General features: G+C 29.4%; 1 long non-coding RNA gene and 2 other non-coding genes across 3 annotated transcripts; all 3 read right to left on the bottom strand.

The window, feature by feature from the left end:
* Positions 1–1125: 1125 nt before the first annotated feature.
* On the bottom strand, positions 1126–16806 carry LOC103490696 (uncharacterized). The gene is made up of 12 exons (XR_007823290.1): positions 16473–16806; positions 8010–16380; positions 7693–7803; positions 7210–7629; positions 7069–7125; positions 6759–6988; positions 6449–6687; positions 5377–6364; positions 5158–5225; positions 2683–2802; positions 2296–2408; positions 1126–1456 (listed from the first exon to the last, which is right to left on the bottom strand). It is a non-coding gene; the product is annotated as an uncharacterized LOC103490696 (long non-coding RNA).
* Positions 16807–18590: 1784 nt separating this feature from the next.
* TRNAS-AGA (transfer RNA serine (anticodon AGA)) lies at positions 18591–18672 on the bottom strand. Its single transcript has one exon. It is a non-coding gene; the product is annotated as a tRNA-Ser (tRNA).
* Positions 18673–18752: 80 nt separating this feature from the next.
* On the bottom strand, positions 18753–18825 carry TRNAA-AGC (transfer RNA alanine (anticodon AGC)). Its single transcript has one exon. It is a non-coding gene; the product is annotated as a tRNA-Ala (tRNA).
* Positions 18826–21673: the final 2848 nt, after the last annotated feature.

The raw sequence follows: 21673 nt of genomic DNA, 5'->3' as shown, positions 1-21673 counted from the left end.
AGGAAGTTCGGAGAAGACGAGGGTCGAGATTTGGAATCGAATAGCTAGGTCGAAAAGGTAAAGTAAGAGAGAGAATTCACGAAAAAAATTATTAAAAAAAAATTAAATGGACCTTTAATGTCGGTGGAAAACCGACATTAAAGTGTCTATTTTTTCACAAAATAAAAATATTAAAAATTAAAATTTAAATGGACCTTTAATGTCGGTTCTCAAAATGGCGGACCTTTAATGTCGTTTTAAAACCGACATTAAAGCTTTGTCTTTAATGTCGGTGGAAAACCGACATTAAAGATCCGCTTTTTCAAAACCGACACCAATGGTCTTTTTTCATTTTTCCCAAGCGACATTAAAGCCTATATTTGTTCTAGTGATCGCTTTAATTGTTGGTACATATATGTTTTTTGTACGAACAAGCTATTTAAATAACTACATTTAAACCAAAAAATTTCCTACCAAGCGTACAAAAATGTCTATACATTAATGAATTGGCGCAAATATGGCTTCACTGCTCCAATAGATTTTGGCAAAATCTAGTAAGAAAAGAAAAGATAAAAAAAAATTGATTCAACAAGACAGCACATTCACTTCAATAACACACTTCAACAACGCAACACATACAAACTTCAACAATAGTAACTTCTAAGCTTGACAGTGAATTATTCTTTTCTATAACTTCTAAGCTTGGTATTGGAAATGTAGAGGGTATTCAAATGGAAAGTCGTACATATACGCGTCACAAAATTATGCTACTGTTTAAGTACACAATGCACAAAATTCATCCATATGAAAAAGAAGAAAAACAGAATCGCAAACACCAAATTCAGCCCACAAACTCAGCTAACACTACTACAAAACTGTGTTTACTTGACGTTTTTTAACTGTCAAGTATTGGTTTACTTGACGCTTTTCAATGTGTCAACTAATCCAGTGTCAAGAATAAGGGAGGTTTACTTGACAGTTTCTAAGTGTCAAGTATAATTATACTTGACAGTTTTTATGCGTCAACTAATCCAGTGTCAAGAATAATGAGGTTTTATTTTTGATAGGTTTTACACTTCAAGTGAAATTATACTTGGCAGTTTGTAGGTATCAAGTATATAAGGTTTGTTCAAATAAAAAATTATATATTTTAAAATATCCATATATTTTATCATTCACATGTTTTGATGTCCAACAATATTAAAATACACATCAATTGAAAAATTGAAATCAACCCAAACTTTCAATCAACGAACTAAATATATTTTAACAAATTGCATATAACACAAAGTATATATAACAAGAAGAAATATCATTCATATTACAAAACGAGCTATGATCATCGTTCTTAATCATAAAACACAAAGTATATGTAATAATAAGAAACAGAGACATCACCCTCCTCCAAGCACCACAACACTCTTAGATAACTCCAAGCTTAAGGTCTCACCGATTGTTATTCTTAACTCCTTGAAATCTACAAACAAAATGAGAATAGCATTAAAACTAAGAACTTTAAGTCTAAATCAAATAATTCCTCCAATAAGCTAAACCTAATTCATATTCTAAACTTGCAAGAAGAGAAGAATAATGCAATATCATACTTTTTTAGCTTAAGTTAGTGTTCAAGATAGATTAAACCAACAAGTAAAAAAACTTGGGACTTTCTAAAGATAAACAAGAACAACAAAAAGAAAAGGCACAAACGAAGTAAAAATACCACATTAAAGTGCATTTGTTAACATACAAACAAATTCAAAGCCGAAATCACATTCTCAACCTTTCTCAATCTCAAGTTATATTTTGGATAGTGAACATATGAAGAACATATTAAAAGGAAAAAAACAATAAAGATAATTTATCTCGATTATTTTGTAATATGAACGAATAAAAATCATAATCAGAAATATGCAGAGCCAAAATGATACCCTTAATCCTGTAACTTCTCAATGAAATGGACAAGCTTGACGTCATGACAATATAGTGAAAAAAGAGTGAAAAAATCAAACCTCCTAGAGTGAAAAAAATAAACAAACCTCCTAGGCGAAAGAGCCACTTTCGTAACAATAGAGTGAAAACAAATAAAAGGTTCATACTGGAGGCGATTTCCAATGACAAATTCAAACACATTAATTTAGAATCCAAGAGTCTGAAAACCAGGGCTACCCATGGCCAAATGAACCAATTCAATACACTCCTTGGCTCTCTACCAAAATTTTTACAAATTCCAAACATCACGACCCTACTCAACTACTCAAAAGTAAAATGTAGTCAGTGAAGAATTAGATAAAACGAATTGAAATGTGTTTAACAAACCTGATCAATATCTGCAGCATTGGGTTTTGTTCGCTCCTGGTGGAGTTGGCCTTTTTCGATGACCACGTGGTGCTCAAGCTTCAACTTACTAAAAGCCCTCTTCAAAATACGACCTGTTAAGTCAATTCCATAGAATACTGATGAATACCATCATGAATATACCCACAAAAGATTAAGACCATCAACAAGCTACCTCTATAGATTGATTAGTTGTTGCAAGTTTGCAAACATGTACAGATTTCAATTGACCTATTCTGTGACACCTATCCATGGCCTACAAATCCATTTGTGGGTTCTAGTGTATAATTGTAGTGTACATGGTGAATCAACTACAATGCAGAAACTGGCAAAGAAAAAAATACATGTAGTGTATGTCGAGAAAAGTACCTAATTGCTACTATAGAGTTAATAAGTATCTGTTGTAGTAAGGTTGATACCCAGACCACCAGCATGTGTACTTAGAATAAATATTTTGTAGTTGCTGTTAACATCATTGAACTCCTGGATCTACATGTAGAAAACTTAAATTGGTTAATTACGTAATCCTTAAGCACCATCAGATCACCAACACTCTCATGATGGAAATATTTGCAAAATTTTTCTAGTCTACCTGCAATATGTAAAGGAAAATCCAATTAATTATTACATAAAAATGAATAGAACACATTTTGTAGCATGCAAGTTCAACCAAACCAATTAATTATTACATACCAGATGGTTCGACTCTTATTTTTCAAAAATAACAAAACCATCAGGTTCTAAAAAATTAAACCAAACCAAAGAAAAGCAAAAAGTAACCCATAAACTTCGACCCACTCTATGTGCTGGAAAAAAAGCCATCAACACTAGTATAATCTTAGAATTCCATTACTTCATCTTAAACGTTGATAGTATATTAGAGCAGGATAGTTAAAAAGAGTTAGAAACTTATCCCTAAACCCCCTAGCTATTTAGCAACTTCAAAGCTAACTAACAACTAAGAGAAAATATCATCTCGCTAGTTATATACCATATGATAACTGATAAAACATGATAAAGAAGAAAATATACCACAACATAATTAGCAGTTACAACAAGCACATTGCATTTATATACAAACAAAGCATCTATATCATAAACATAAACATAAACATTTCGGTACTATTCCTACCATCTTCAAACTTCCTAATTTCATCTATAAAAAAATCTACAAACTTCCTAAAGTTCCAACTTCCTTGTTGGAACAAATTCCCTGTATTATATATTTTTATGTTTTTTTATATAAGAAACAACAATAAGTATATAAGCCACAAAAAGGTAAGAACCAACAGCGGGTAGGGGGCTAAGGAACTAATTTAAAAGATACCCACATTTATCATTTTTTCCCTTGTTTGTATAGCTAGTGCTTATGAGCTTCCATTAAGCTACACAAAAACTTATGAGCTTTATAATTTCAAGCCTAAAAGTAATGTCTTCGGCCTTTATAGCAACTATGACTTTAGAGTAACACCAAAAATTACTTGGATCAACGATATTCAGTCTACTATTTGAGCCTTTGAGTGAATGGTATGAGAGGAACAAAAGGATCTATGATAACAAGTTTTACTTGGAATTAAACTTAAATAACTGAAAATTAACTTACCAAAATATCATTGAAAAGTTTATGCATCTTATGAAAAATAAACAGAGATATGTATCCAAACCAACAAGCCCCAAACTGCATAAAGGCCTTGGGAAAGAGCAAACCCCCTGGTTTGACATATATATCATACAAAGCTTCCACCAATTTAGAATAAACAATATCAGGTAAAGAATCCTGACATAAATAGAGGGGTGGAAAAAAAAACCAAGAAAACAAAACAAAATAACACAATACTTTGCTTTCAACCATGGTAGGCAATTGCTAAAAAAATAAGTATAGAGAAAGAATGTCTCCTTACTTTGCGTTCAACCATAGGAAGCCATTATCACTCATCCAAAATAATGAGTTAAATTCTAATTAAATAAAATGGCAGTTGAGATTAGCTTATTAATTAATCAAACAAAAAGAGATCAAATAAGTGCGGGAACGTATGTGGTGGAGCGAAGTTGGGGCGGCCATTCGTGGGGGATCTACTACGCGAAAGTTTGCTATGGACGTCAGGGGAGGGAACGTCATATGTGGTGGTGCCGACAAGTCGATTGATATCCCTGTGGTGGCACGACCGAAGCTTGTGCGTGAACGTCGTCTGTGATGGGCGAACGTCGTCTGTGCGTTAACGTTTGGTGGTAGAACGTCAGTCGAAGCTTGTGGGTAACGTCATCTGTGCGTGAAATTGGTGGTCGACGAGCTTGGGTGGAGGAACGACAGGAAGAAGAATGGGAAAAAGAAAAGAATGTACGGGAGGAAGAAACACCCCTTGGGTTTTTGTATGAATTAAATTGGAAAAAAAAAGTAAAATTAGAACTTTTGTTTTTTAAAAAAATGGATAAAAGAAAATATTTAACCATTTTTAATATTATTATTTGACATTTAAAAAATATTATTTGACATTTAAAAAATGTTAAGTAAATAAAACTAATCTTGACACTTTTAATTTGTCAAGTATTAAAATAAAAAATACAAAAAATAAACATTTTTTTTATTTTTTGTTATTCTTGACATTTTTACATTTTACTTGACAGATTTTATTAAAACTGTCAAGTATTTCAAAACAACAAGCGTCAAGTATTGTCAGTTTTCTAGTAGTGTAAATTCATTACAGAACTTCACAAGAAGTCCAAAACCAACAGCGAATAACAAAGCTCAAAGTTAAAACACCTACAAGCATATCAATGGCTAAAAGCAAAAAAATTTGATCAAACGATGCACTAGCACAAAGTACAAAAGGAGAGAAAAACAACATTTTGAATGAAAATGGATTCTGAAGTGCTGGGATTTGTAGTAGAAGGCTGAGAAGAACTTTTAGTGCCTGGCAAGTAAAACAGAGCGTCTCATCTCAGCAAAAAGTGTATTCAAGGTACATATACTAAATCAATGGAGATGTTAATCAACAACATATGCAAGTATATAATCAGATCAACTTAAAAACTGCATTTTACTAAGCTCTAAGATAATCCTACCTCGTTGATATTGAATATAGCAGCTGTATTTTCCTCCAGCATTGTATTTTCCATGGCAGCTCGAACATAAAAATATGTGACAAAATATGTGAAAAAATAAATCACAAAATATGTGACAAAATGTGTGACAAAATATCTTATCCTATGTGCTTCCCTACAAACTCAGCCCACTCAGACCTTATACAATCAATGTCTTCCTATGTGTAAGTACGGGGTGAATCTTTGATCTGTAGACAATAAAGTGGTTCTAAATGAATTTCATTCATAAAAAAGTATACATGCACGATAGTTTTATAACTGTATGTTTAATATGTCTATGACAGAAGTACTCTTTGATAATATGACGTCACTCATGAACCACATCACGTAATAACCACATTCTACTACTCCCGATTGCTTAGGACACACTAAGGATACACATACAAATGACTTGACCTATGTTAGAAATAGAGATTAATTTACAACCCATACCAACATAGATATTCTCATACCTTCACGACCATCTAATTTTGTTTTTTCTTCTTCATTATGTTGAACAACGACCTACAAAAGAATATCGGAGTTTGACCTACTTAAACTACTGTCTCATTAAGAAAAAAGGAAGTAAAGGTAAAAGTAAGTATGACATACATTTCAGCTACTTCGGATACATCTGGGTCAATACGGTTTTTCAAAGGGTCTATCCAAAAGGTAGCACCCTTCGATCAGTTTATTACAACCAAAGTCCAATGATTCCTAAATATATGTGTGAAACAATAAGACTACATCTTAGACTACTGCAAGCACAATTCGAATCCTTTACTTTAGGTCATCGACATACCCAAAATTGTAAGGAATCAGTAAGAGTTGATCATAATCTGTTCCAAGTAATCAAATAGTCAACAATTGGGCACGCTCTTCTTTAGAACTCCCACAACTAATCGACCCAACGTCAACGAACTTGTATAGATTCAAAGTTCTCAATGATTCCATACGTGTGTATAGATACCTACAAGTGCATTACAAAGACATTGAAAGAAAATAAATTTCAAACATATTTACTAAAGAGTAACACTGTAATAACATATCTTACATTATGTACGCATCAAGGTAAGCGATAGCTATTGGTCGCATAGAAGAGAAATCCTTCAACGACTCAATCATTATGCAACATTTTCTTTGGATCCCAAATACGTCATATGGTGTGGTGATTTGAATTGCTGGCCTCATATGTTTAACCATTCGTAGTAAGAATCGTAGTGTAACTGGAGCATTTTGAATTGGTGTGGGTGCGAATGTGGTCATATCCTTAGTAAATTCCCCATAGTCCATCTATAAAAGATATTGCAATTAGAGTTAATATAAACTGCGACATGTATATCGTTGAATGGAAAATGCATTACCTTTATATTGTCAATAATGACAAGATGTCATGGCCATAATATGTGTGAACCAACTTCCTGGAACATTTTGTACATCCCTTGCTTCGATGGAATGGGAATTGCACAATCTCCATCCACCACGACATCTACTGCGACTTTAACATTATCACATTCTACATCTAAATCAAATATGGTCCCCATGTAACGACATGATCTTTCATTTCAAACGCCAACTTGCAAGGGGTTCCAACCTATTTAGAAGACTTTGTCAAATATGTATACCTCACAAAAGTTTAATTACTAAATGAAGTTAAACTTTCGATTCACTAACCTTCATTTTCTCTAACGTCACACCTTCCACCTGCTCATCATCCTTCGCTATGTTCACCTTTACGAATCCAAGTCAATGATAAAAACAGTATACACATAGAACATGTAACCTTATGGATTAAGGGTCTTTCGAAAAACATACATTTATTTCTTCATTCAATTCAACAACATCCTCTACGTCTTTCTGTGATTCTAAATCATTTGATAGATCTTCAAATTCATTTAGATTTCCAGCCCCTTCCATGGATGATTTTTCTTTACAACCTATACCTGGTTTTTCTTTTAATTCGCCTAGGCAATCATCATTTTCTTTCATTTTCAACAATTCGTCCTCCAACTCTTTTATTCTTTTCGCCATTTGATCGTGTTCTTTAGAAGAGGCCTTCTCATCCTCTTTTTCATTTGTTTTTTGTTGTGTTGCAGTATGGAAGTACTTTTTCTTTGTGAGATACTTCCCCACATCGCGAACTATTCCAGAACAATCCTTCCCACCCAAAGCCATTGTTAGAATATCCTCTTCATCGAAAGCATTAGTTGTCTTTTGAGTGGCTACGAGTTCATCCTACAAAAGTGGGAAGAATGAAAATTAGTAGTTGCTTATACAAAAAAAAATGCAAGTACTTACTATAAGATTCACCACTTCCTTCGTCTCTTCATATGAAATTTGTCCCTTACAATCCATTCGAGCTTATTTCCAAACTATGGATCGATCAATTTGATTTCATGATGATGCTTTCTATTTATAGTTCAAACACGAAGCAAACGTTAAAGAATGAGGCAGAAGAGTAAGTATAACACAATAAGATTTTATAATTACATAAAAATCTATAGCCATCCTTTTAAATGAATAACAACACTACCAAATACTCTTAGTTTACCAACTCCATATAATCCTACAATAGCTTATAGAAGAAGAAAAATATATAAAGAAAATCAGCTTACCAACTCCTCCATAAGATTCGTAAACCCCTTCCTAAAGGTTCTGTGGTTGTACTTATATTGCTTCCGCTTCTCCTTCCTTTTTCACTCTTTTTCTTTACATTTCATTATACATATTTAATCAATTATCATATGGAGCTGCAATTCAAATTTCAAAAAGGATCGGAATCGTGACACTTACTTTGAAGTATTCCTTCAACCAAGAAGCAACAAACTCAGTCCAAAATAGAAGAACACGCCGAATAATGATTGCATTAATAATGAGGTTGCATTAAAAGGAATTTAGTGACTTTTCAAAGAAAATATAAGCGTGGTAAAGTAATACCCATTCTATTTAAACAAGGATCAAATTGAAACATTTAAAACAAGGGCAAATTGTATATTTTACATTTTTGTATTATTTATTTCTCGGTTTTGTAACATAAATTGTATACTGAAATATAACTCCAAAACACCTATTTATATGGGGTCTTTTCAAAAATATAATAAAGAGGCAAAGTATTTACACTGTATAGACCAATTTTGAAAAGGATAGTTGCAAATATAACAATTTTATTCAAAATAATAAAGTATATAGCAACATTTAAAAGAAATTGCAAATATAGCAAAATCTGTCAAAATCTATCAATGACAAGAGTATATCACTAATAGACCATGTAGCAGATGTTGGTCTATCACTGATAAACCATAAGAGTCTATCAATGATAGAAATCTATCACCGATAGACTTTGCTAAATTTGCAATTTTTTAAAAATATTGCTACATACTTAATAATTATTCTAAAAATTGCTACCCATTATAATTACCCATTTTGAAAATGGAAAAAGCCCAGAGGCCCACCGTGTAAAATACCAAAAATGCCCCGTCAACCACGTCGTCAACAACACGTGCGTAATATATTTGTGATCGTTTAGATTTGGTTATTGTTTGGTACGCGATCGTTTAGATATGGCTACAATTTATCTTTTCAATTCTATCGTTTAATTTTGTTACACGATCGTTTAATTTGGCTAAGTTTAAATTTGGTTACATGATCGTGTAGATTTGATCATTTAGATTTGAAGACCCAAATCTAAACATTTTTTTCTCAAAATTTGGTATACGATTTTTTTAATTCTTTTGTACACAATCGTTTAGATTTCTCTAAACGATAATTTATACTTTTTACACGATCATTTACCTTTTTTACACGATCATTTACATTTGGCTACTCCAATCTAAATTATTTTTTTCAAGATTCTTTATACGATCTTTTATTTTTTCTACACGATCGTTTACTTTTTTTACATGATCGTTCACATTTTGCTACTTCAATCTAAATGATTTTTTTCAAGATTCTTTGTACACAATCTTTTGTTTTTTTTACACGATTGTTTACTTTTTTTACACGATCATTTACATTTTGCTATTTCAATCTAAATGATTTTTTTCAAGATTCTTTATACATGATCTTTTTTTTGTTTACACTATCGTTTACATTTGACTACTCCGATCTAAATAATTTTTTTTCAAAATTCTTTATATATGATCTTTTAGATTTTGCTATTTTTTGTATACAGTCGTTTAGATTTGGTTACCCAAATTTAAACGACGTAAAAAAAAAAGGAAAAGAAGAAAGACAATGGAAAGAAATTACAGCGAAAAAAAAAGGAAAAGAAAAAAATACGATGGAAAGATTAAATAATAAAAAAATAAAGAAAGACGATGGAAAGAAATCGCAACAGAAAAAAAAAAGGAAAAGAAGAAAGACAATGGAAAGAAATCGTAGCAGAAAAAAAGAAGAAAAAGAAAAAAAACGATGAAAGAAATCACAGGAGAAAGACGATGAAAGAAATCACAGGAGAAAGACGATGAAAGAAATCGTGAGGACGAAGAGAAGAAAGATGGAAGGGCAAACCTGGAATATTTAAAAAATGGCTAATTTTATTGGTTTTGTTACACGGGCTGTAAATAATTTGATGTTTTGTTACATTTATGAAAGTTTTCCTATTTATATAGCAATAAAAAATCAAACCTATTCAAAAACTAAACCAATATAACACATACTATTTCCTTTTACATCATATATGTGACGTTTTTCTAATAAGCAACATATCAAATTAATGTAAATTGTATATATTCTAAACTAAATTTAATTTGAATAAGGACACAATGATTGTACTTAGAATTATTTTCATTTAAGCCAATTGTAAAAATGATAATCCTATTCTTAACCAAAACACCCCATATATAAACTATTCTCACTAGTAGAAAAATGGCCTACAACTTACATAAAAATGATATTGGACGCTTAAATCTTCTGACCAAATTCGTAAATATAATAAATGATAGAGATAATGAGACCCGTGCTTGGTTGTTTAGAGCAAGGTAAGTTAGTAAAGTCATTCGAACAAAATTTATCCTCCACTCGGTGGTTTGTGGGATTTTAATCATGTGGGACTGTGCATAGGGAGGGAGGAACCAAAGATGTGAAATCAATTGTACTTAAAAAGAAAAGGTAGGACGAAAAATAAATGCACCAACAATTAAAGGACATTGACAATTTATAGTAAAGAAGCAAATATACCTAAATACCAACTCCCCTTTCTCTCATCATAAGGATGGTTATTTCAACCTATCAATGTTAAGCAATCATAATGTCTTTTTGCATCTCAATGGTCAAATATTGTATACAAGCTACACACTTTGACATGATCAGTGACCATTTCTAAATATACTAACGTTGAATGACTTGATTTTAAAAGTTTATGACAAGTAATTCTTTGTTTATGTCACAAAATATTTTTCTGGTTGTCACTTAAGTTATAAGAAGCTTCTTATCATGTTAAGAGTGCCTCACTTATAAGAAAACATTCCAGATTTATGAGGTGGAGTGGGAAGGGTTGAGAACTCACCGGCGGCGAACTCCAATGACGAACTGCTGCCAGAAGATTGGGCAGACGTTGAAGCGTGGGCAGAGGTGGAATAGTGGGCCGACGTCGAACCGTGGGCGAAAGACGAACGATCGGTGAAAGTTAGACCGTGGGCGGAAGACGAATTGGGGGAAAGTCGTACCTGGGAAAAAATTGAACATCGGCCGAACTCGAACCTGGGCAGAAGTCGAACGGTCACTAGACGTCGAATGGTCGTCGGACGGAGAAGAAGACGAATGAGGTATTTACGAATGGCAACAGGCACAAATGGGAGGGGTTGAGAAATTAGGGATTTTCTATTTTAATCAATTATTTTAATAAATTTGGGGATTTTTTTATTTTAATAAATCCTAAACCCTTTTATGACAACAAATAAATGTCACGAAAAATAATTTCCAAAAACGTTTTTTCTCGCCAAAAAAGCGCATTTTGACATATTATGACAATTGTTTCTTCTCTCCTCTCAATTTTTCTTGTAATGAAGTATCATAGAAGGTCACTTTTCTTGTAGTGCTTGTAATTTTGTGGTTCATTATTTGTTTGCACATGTTGTTTATGATGTGTCATTTTTATTACTCTTTCTTCTTTCGTTTAAGAAATGCATAAGGTTTTATTGGAACGTTGAGTTGTTCTATATTCTTGTTGAGGATTTTGAGGATGGCGAGTCTTTTTTCTTTTTTTTATGAATTTTGCTTTTAAAAAAGTACAACAACGTTTCTAATGAACGAAAATTCAATTTATATTTCTTTAGTCTGAAGTTGTGTGTACTTGTGTGTCTATATGTAATAAATCATAAAAGTCATTTTATTAATTTAAATTTAAACTTTAAACCAAATGGAGCATATATAATTAATTAAGTAGTAATTGACATGTACTATTCTGTCATACTATTGTACTAAAAAAATCTTAAACTTGTATAATTTATGATTAGGTCATCGATTATGAATCCATAACTATTTTTTATGCAAGTATAACTAAAGCCTAACTCAAAATCATCTAAATAAAATTATCCTTCTATCAAGTTTAGAGTCTTAGCAGATATAGAAACATGCAGTTAAAATCTATAACAATCATATTCAAAAGTATTAGTAGATATAGTATAATGAAAAAAAAATGTACATATAATAAATATTTAGATCCATGTCTTAATTGTAATTTAATGGATAGCAATTTTATGGATAATAATCAAGAGTACAGTAATAATTTTTTAAAAAAATTTGAAAATGCAATAAAGTCTATCGATAATTTTTTTATCGCTAATAGATTCTTTTATAGTCTATTAAAAATATATCGATATTTGTAATATGGTTTAGTCTATTGAGTCTATAACTGATAGACTTCGGAAAACTTTAGTATATTTGCAATTTATACTAAACATTTTGATATACGTCAATATACTTTGAATGTAATTGTAATATTTACAATTTTCTTATGTCATCAAGTCTATTACGAGTCATTAGCTATAAGATTTTTCAAGATATAATATATTGAAATACACTTAATTATTAATTCTATTTCTAAAATTGTTACCTATCGTACTTCTTTGAAATATAATCGATCAATTTTACCCGCAACAACAGTGGAAAAGTGATTTTTTTAAAAACTCAAAATAATTAAGAACAATGAATTGATTACACATAATATGTACCATTGGCTTTATAAGAAATTTGATTAAAAAAATTACATTTTTATTATGAATATATTACAACATTCGAATCAACATGCATATTTGGTACTTCAATATTTTGATTGATTATTTGAATATTAAAATTTTGGAAGACAATTTTTATTTGGGTTTTAAAAGTTGTCACACTTATTTAAATTTAAGAATTCAAAAAAAAAAAAGGAAGAAATTAAAATATATAAAGTAAAAAATTGAGATGATCTAATATTGATTTTGTTCTCTATAGAGAAAAAAGAATAAAATAATCCAGAAATAATTAAATAAATCATATATAATTAATATTGGGTGGTGGATTCAATATACATATTGTATTCTTGAATTTGATATACTGAAAAGAAAAATCAACATGGGAAGATCCAAAATGTAGCTTACGAAGCAGTATTTAATTTATGATGTTTACCAAGTTTAAGAGTATGTGTGTTGGGTGTGAATACTATCTAACAATAACAATGTTTATCAATTTATGATGTTTCCAGATTTTAGAATATTGGAATAATTAAGATATGTTGAGTCAACAAAATTATTATTGTCCATTTTAAGTGATAGAATTAATAGGATGGGGAACTTAAATTTCTATCCATTTATACAGAATGCTTTCCATAAAAGAAAAGGCAAAGGGGATCCCAATTTCTTATATTTGGCCGATGAAATTGATGGGATATGCCCTTTTCTAGCATTGATCAAACTAAAATGGCCCTTCTCCATGGAATGCCAATAAGGTCACAAGGAACAACATCAAATCATCTTTATCTTTCATTTATATTGGAATATATAATATATATAATTAATACAAGTTCCATAAACTTTATTTTTCATTGTATAGATAAATGAGCAATAATAATGCATGCCTCTATTCTTTTCTACCTTCTTCTCATTTACGGCCTCGATTTAAACTTTGAATATCGTAAATGTACATCGATTAACACACTCTTCTTTATACTTGGTTCAAGAACATCATACAAAACATATGCTTGTTTCAGTTAAACTACTAAACTATCGTAAGTGAATCAATTGAGAGCCTAATTTGATTAATTGACTAAAACTGTCGTAGATTGGCCAATGGTAAATAGAAAGGCATGACCTTGATAAAGGATTGAAATATCATAGATTCAATAAAATGGTTACCACCTATCTATGATTTATCTAATATTCTACAAGTTTTGTTAATATACAAATGTTGTAGAATCAAGCTAGTCAGGACAATCACAAATATTAAAAAATGGAATTTAATTGATAAAAAAGAAAAAATAGTCTCATGTAGGTTTAATTTAGGAACATTATTTTAAATAAAAAGTCTTCTGAAAATATTTATAATCATAACGAAATATCATAATCTATTTGTCTACTATTTGTGTCTAGATAGACACAAATAGTAGTCCATCTTGATATTTTATAAATATATAAATAAATATATATATATATATATATATATATTCATTTTACTATATTTAAAAAATAGAAATTTAATTTATTCAAATAGAATATATGACAAATATAATAATTTTCTTTTTTGCTCAGATGGTATCTCTGATTCTTTTTTTTTTTCTTTTCATTTTTTAATTAGTACACATGGTATTACTTTTAGCCTATATTACTCGACCTTTTTTTAAAACTCATTATTAATGGGTAATACTGTATAAATTTAAATTCAAAATGAGAATATATATTTATAATTAAATTTTCTTAAAATGTTAGAAAATAAAATAGATTTGTTACTTTTTTTTTTTTTTTGGAAACTTTCGAATATAGGGAAATGAATTATAATATTTAAAAACATATCAAAATTCTAGATTTTTTTTTATATCTATCAATGTATTAATTACAAACACTAACTAAAATAATTTAAAATTTTACTATATTTAGTAAATATTTTTCCAAGTAATGCATAATGTCTCCTACATTTTTCCTTTCTGGAGATTTCATGAGATTTGAAAAGAAAATTTGTTGAAATTGGCCATTAGGTGAAGTGTGTACTTTTTTTCTTTTATTATTCTTCATTCATTTAATTTTATCACTTCCCTTCTTCGATTTGCTCACCTTTTCTTACCTCATAACCCAAAAGTTTACTTCACCTAATACTTTTTTTTATATATTTTTTAGGATATAACATAACAAAGACAAACTTTGTCCCTATCATATCAACAATAACGATTACCTAATAAAATACTAATCATTGTTGTGAAATTATTTTAATGATATTATTGTCTTGAAAGTATTTATATATGTGAAGGTTATTGCCCTATGAAATCCCAACTTATGTCATTGGGTTTGAATCACTAAAGCCCTTATTCATTTTCCAGCCCAAGTCTTGTGTTGTGTTACTAAGACAAATTTGAAAAGAAAAAGAAAAAAAAATTTGAAAATACCCATTCAAATATTTGGATAAGAAATAAACTTTTCAACAACAACAATAAACTAATATGCCTAATTAGAACAAGTAACTCTCCTAAATAGGCAGGACATATTGAACATGGAGAGAAAATGGTTCAATCCAAGTATTCAATACCTATTTTTCTAATAACTTCTTTTAATAATATCAACTATGGGATAAAAGATTTAATATCTGACTTCTAAAAACAAAAGTCAATTAAGTTAATACTGTCAAGCCAATATCACTTTCGTTTAACATAGAATTATTGATTATCAAATTGTACGTAGACAATCATTTTTAATATCTATTAGTTACGAGATATATTTCATTTTAGCTAAATTGTTAATCTAAAAAGAAAATAATCCTAATAAAATATTTTACTTCTTAACCGTGATCGGTATATCATAATTACACTTATTTTGGTTTGCATCAATCGTAACACCTTTCTTTCTACCACCTCATTCCAAAGTAGGACATTCAAATAGGGAAACAAATCATGAACTTATAGATTGAAAAAACACCTATCTTTTCAAAATCTTTGCTTGAGGCTTTCTTTCTTTCTTTCAAAAACTTTTTTTATTAAACTTTAGAGTCAAAATCGTAAATAAAGAAAATAACACAAATACAATTATACGGTTTCGGTAACAACACCTCCTAGCTAGACCCCATATATATACTTGATCCTTTGAGGTGAGATATCTAATTTTAAGGCATTCAAATACTATAATTGTCCATCTATGCCAACCACCATATAGTTCAAGTAAATTAAATATACCCTCTTGACTTTTAAAAAAAAACAAAAAGTTGAAATTTTGAACTTCTATCTATAGTGTCAAGAAGTTAAGGTTAGTTAAAGTTATATATGCCTAAACCAATTTAGATCATTTGTATAATTGATTAAAGTTAACAAAGATATATATAGCGATATATATAATACCAAGAAATACTTACAAATATCATGAGCTTCACCTACACTTAGTAGTCCAGTTTAGTGTTGTCCAACTATAATAATTGGTAACATGACAACACAAACTTTTCTTCGTTTCTTTTTTCTTTTTTTTTTTTTTTCTTTTTAAAAAATATTATTGAGCTTTTTCTGATGAGAGATTGAATGAGTTGTAAATTAGTGGATGCACTCCCACACCGTTCATACACCCAAATAGTATCCAAAGTCATGACCAAATTAATTAAACTACTCTTGTATTCAAAATAATGATGTTTGCTAGAAATTAAGGAAAGAGCTGAGGGATTATTGGATTTAATATTAATATTGTTTCCAAGGGGAACAATGGAGATTAGAGCAAGAAGAAGTAAACTCAGTAGAGCATTTACCTCCAATCTCATCACAACACTTACATTCAATTCCCATTGTTGCAAAAATCTTTGAATCATAATATCCCTCAAAACCTGTCATAGAAAAAAACCCCATAAATTAATCAAATTTTATATATAAATCACAAGAGAAAACTTTTATATTTGTATATAAGTTATATATATACCTTTCCGAAGCTCGAGTATTGGGGAAATTGAAAAGGGCCTACTGCTACCTTCTACTATAATAACTCCTTTTCTAAAAGAAACAAACGTTAGAAGAAAACCCAGAAACAAACACTTCAAATTCAAAAAACCCATCTCAGTAAAACCTAAAAAGAAATAGTTTTGAACTTAAATAAGTAAGAAGGAAACTTAAAAGGAACGATAATGAGATGAATAATATGGTGTTTTTATTATATATTGTGAAAGAGGTAGGGAGGAAGGTGGGAATATACAACACGTTTTCTTGTTTTTAAAAAATAATTGCAATGGCTTTTCATTGAGGGTTGGTTGGAAATGTCAAGGAAATTTCCTTTCTCTTTGTCTTTTTTTTGTTGTGGAAAATTTATAGACGAAACTCTAACATCATTTTGATGGCTACTCTTTATTTTGGCTTTGTGTGTTTTACATATGTTCTATATATTTTATTTATCTCTTTTAGATTTTGGGGGAGACTTGGGGTCTTCTTAGTGTTGGGTTCCGGTTTACGTTTGTTTTATAATTGTTTTGTTTTGTTTTTTTTACTTTAGGAAGTTATAGTGTTCTTACCATATTTTTTCTTCCATAAGTCTTTTCTTATTTATTTTTCTTGGTCAGATTGAATTTAGGGTCAAAATCAAAACTAAGTTGGCAAGAAGAAGAACTACTCTGGATACTTTCCCTTTTTTTCTTTTTAAGGAAACTAATTAATATATTGTTATGTGTTTTGATTTTGAAGAGTCATTTTATAAACAATACTTTGTACATATCACATAAGTTTCAAATTAAAGTTCAAACATCAAATAAATATTAATAGGCTTACATTTTATTACTATTTAAAATTGGTTGAATTTAAGAAAAGAAAATTGTATTGAATGGTAATTTGAGTTTAAGAATTTGTCACACTTTTTTTTTTTCATTTTATAGATATGACAAAAAGCAAAACCAACCAAAATGATACATATACCTGATATATACTTGATATCACCTTAAATATACTTGATGTATTTGACATACATAAATGTTGAAAATAGCATAATATTAAAAGTTTTTTTTGCTAATAATAATTAAGTAAATATGTCTAATGATATTTGGGTGAATAAAGCATTGTGAAATTTTTGTAAATTAGTTGATTTTTTATCAACTTTAGGATGAAAAAAAATGTGAAACACTTTTTTTAGGGCATTTGGGACAAATAGTGAATTATAATAATCTTAGGTTATTATAGATGGATTATAATAGTTTTTATTTATGATACAGGTTATTTTAGTTTGTATTATAATAATATGTGTTTGTGATTTAAATTTTTATAATAAATATATATTTTTCTTTTTCAAATCCTTTTAATAGAAATTCAAAATATTTTATCTCAAATTCAAATATTTGGTATATCAAGTGTCTATTAGAATGATATGAAGTGTATCAAAATGGATATCAGTAATGTATCGAATGTATATCACTAGTGTATCGAGTACATATAAAGTGTCTTAGATGTATTAGGTGTATCACATGAGTTAAACTTGTATTTTGTCATTTCTGCAAAAGTAAATAAGCATGTATTATATAACTAACTTTTTAAACTTATTTTGTTAGACATACAAGAAGATCATTTTAAAAAATAGGAGAAATCATTTTTGACAAAATATGTACAAAATATAGCAAAATTTCATATTTTATCAATGATAGACACTAATATGCTTCTGTCAGTGACATTAATAGATAGTAACCAGTGACGTTGATAGACAGTAATAAAAGTTTATTAGTGTCTATCATTAATAAAATCTAAAATTTTATAATATTTTATAAGTATTTTAATTATTTTACTATATTTAAAAATATTTCCAAAAAAATACTTGAAAAAGGTAAACAAAACACACCGATTATTATGTGTATTGTTATTTACTTTTCTAAATTTGTGTGAAAAAATTTCAAATTTCAAACCAATTTTTAAAAATAAATATTATGAAAAAATAACAAATTTTGTTCTTCTTTTTCCTTTTCTTTTTTATTTTAATTTGAACTAAAAACTCGAACATTAAAAAAGAAAAATAAAAACAAATAAATATGAAAATTTGTTTAAACATACATAAAATATTAAAAAAGATCGTGAGCGGCAGGATTCGAACCTGCGCGGGCAGAGCCCACATGATTTCTAGTCATGCCCGATAACCACTCCGGCACGCCCACAAGGATGAAACTACGAGTGAACCATATCGTATTAGTATATATTTTTGCATTGTTAAATTTGGTAGTGAAAAGAATAAAAGTGGAGATGCGGGGTATCGATCCCCGTACCTCTCGCATGCTAAGCGAGCGCTCTACCATCTGAGCTACATCCCCGAACTTTGATACCAAGTTTCTTATCTATAATTATAATCTTTATGTACAAGTAAAGATTGTTTGCAACAACAATTTGAGATTGCGTAATGCGGCAATTAGATTCCACAATAGCTTCCCTTTTTCAACAAGAAAATATTGAGTGATAATTGTCGTCCATCTACCCATTTACATGATGATGTCACCACATTGGTCCCTCAACACCCACTTGAGATTCTCTTTGTATGTGTTCCTCCAACCAAGTTGCATCACGATATAATATCCAATCTAGAAGCAAAAGGAGGAGTTTAGCATAAAATTGTCGTACATAATGGAATCCTGGTACCAATAAATTACATGAAACTTTCAAACAATTACTGATTCATCCTATAATAATGTTGGACGTATCATGTGTTTTTATTTTTATATGATTTAATAAAGATTTGTTAGAATCAATTCACAAACTTCAATTTTTATCATGTTTTGGAACTCTTATAATGTTTTTTTATATAATTAATATTAATTTTCGTTTGATTTGAGAATATAATCCACTGTGTTGAAAACTCTAATATTGAATTAATTAACCTTGGAAATCCATTAAAGTATGATCTTTTAAGTGTAGATACCGTCTTTTTCTAGGCCGAGTGGAATAAAATACTCACTTGCCCAAAAGATCGTTCATAAATTATGATAACAAAATTTATATTAGTTTTAAAGGACTTCTTTGGAATTTGTTAGGAAAAATTGCTTTTGAAAAATACATCTTCATTTAAATTTTTTTGATATAATCTCTTTATAATAAAAACATTTATGAGTTTGATGACTCGTTTTCAAAAATATTTTTATCTAAAAGTTTGTTTGTATATAAATATTTTTAAACATAGGAAAGAGTGAGTATATAAATATACTCGGTAAGGGACCCACTACTAGTCTTGCTAGGTAATCTGTTAACTTTCCGTTAGAAACATAATCATAACATCGTATGTCTAATGGATCGAGCATACCTAAGTGAGTGAGATCGTAAGAACATCCCTAAATCGTCCAAGTGATCCCGTGGGAACACTCCTAGTCATGCGAGTGATCGTAGGTACACACTCCATAAACATATATGTAATACGTAGGTACAACCCTAATCGTGCAAGTGATCCCGTCAGAACACCCCTAGTCGTGCGAGTGATCCCATATACACAATATAATTGTCCCTTAATCGTGCATGTCATTTGTAGGTACACCCCTAAACCATGCGAGTGATTCCGTAGGAACACCCCTAGTCGTGCGAGTGATCCCATAGATAGGATCACAATACAAGTGGAGTAAAAAGCTCAACAGACAAAGTTAACAAACACATCACAATCCAAAGCTTGTAACATCATCATAAACATCATAACATGACATTAATATTAATCATAACGTCCTTATTCATGTGATTAATATATCATGTATCATAAACATATCAGTCATCATTATCAATCATAATATCAGTCATCATTATCAATCATAATATCAGTCATCATCATCAATTATAATATTAGTCATCATCTATAGCATCACATTATGCATCTTAGCTACCCTCAATGCATAATCAAAAATAAATTTAGTCTCTTAAATTAAGTTCGAAGGTTCAATAGTAAAATCTCTTATCTGGAGATTAGCTAAAAATATTTCTTTGTTGACAGTAATTTCGAATTAAACATATCCTAAACAGTAAGGAAAAATCAATAACTTAATTAATAAAATTTACCACTCGCTAGTATCTAAAATTTCCCAATTTAACTTATCTAAAATTTAAGGTTGAAACCAATTCAACCTTGATTGAAAAAAATCAAGATTAAATTCAAGAAAAATTAGTCAATTTAACCTTTAAAGAAACCTCACTATCCAAAATTAAATTAACAATTTTTACCAACAAATTACTAATCTAACTACCTTAACTTACCAAACTTAACCAAATGGAGGTTGAAAAATCATCTAAACCTTGATGAGAAAATTCATCACTTAAATCTTCAAGTTTTGCCAAAAGGACCCGGTGAGGCGGAGGAAAGTTATCTTAATGAAAAAGTTGAAGAATCTTTCTCTTTTTCTTTTTTTTTCAACTTAAGCATTCCAATGCTATTATAAACCCAAAAAATAACAATAATATTTATTTTTATTATTTTCTTTTCCTTTTAGGATTATATATATTGTACCAAAATATACATATATTTTTATTCATATTATCTTTCTTCAATAAATTCCTTAAATACATCAAATTTTAGGTATTTTTAACCATTAATAATAATAATAAATAATAATAATTCTTATTTATTATTATTCTCTCACCAAAATTTATAATAAACAAATATATTTATTTAAATTATTATTCTCTCTTCTAAATAAATATATCATCTTTACTCGTTCAATCAAATCAACTATCTCTCTTGGATTATCTTCTTTTTCAAACAATTATAATTATATTCCGTCATATAATTAACTTTATTTTTCCATATTAATTATTTATGCAAAACCAAATAATTAATATTATATTTCACCAAAAATTCAAATTATTAATTAAATATATATATTCATATATATATATATATACTCAATCAAATCCAATTCCACCAAAATCAACTTTTCCCTCGAAGATCTAAAATTAAATCCCCAATTCTTTTAATCAACCAAATCTTCTCCCATAAATCACAACAATTAAATTTTAGCTTCAATCTTTAACGTAACACCCAAATAATTTAACATAATTAATAAAAACTCAAGATTTGGGATGTTACATTCCTTTTCTCAACAATTATATTCTAATATATAATTATCAATTTTTCTTTTAAATAAATTCAATTTATTCTCTTTTCTTATTTACCCAATCACAACAACTTCTCTC

The sequence above is a fragment of the Cucumis melo genome, chromosome 8 (genome assembly GCF_025177605.1).
Source record: "Cucumis melo cultivar AY chromosome 8, USDA_Cmelo_AY_1.0, whole genome shotgun sequence".
In the NCBI taxonomy this organism is placed as follows: domain Eukaryota; kingdom Viridiplantae; phylum Streptophyta; class Magnoliopsida; order Cucurbitales; family Cucurbitaceae; genus Cucumis; species Cucumis melo.
The sequence above is the reverse complement of the archived record's forward strand: the minus strand, read 5'-3'. Positions and strand labels throughout refer to the sequence as shown.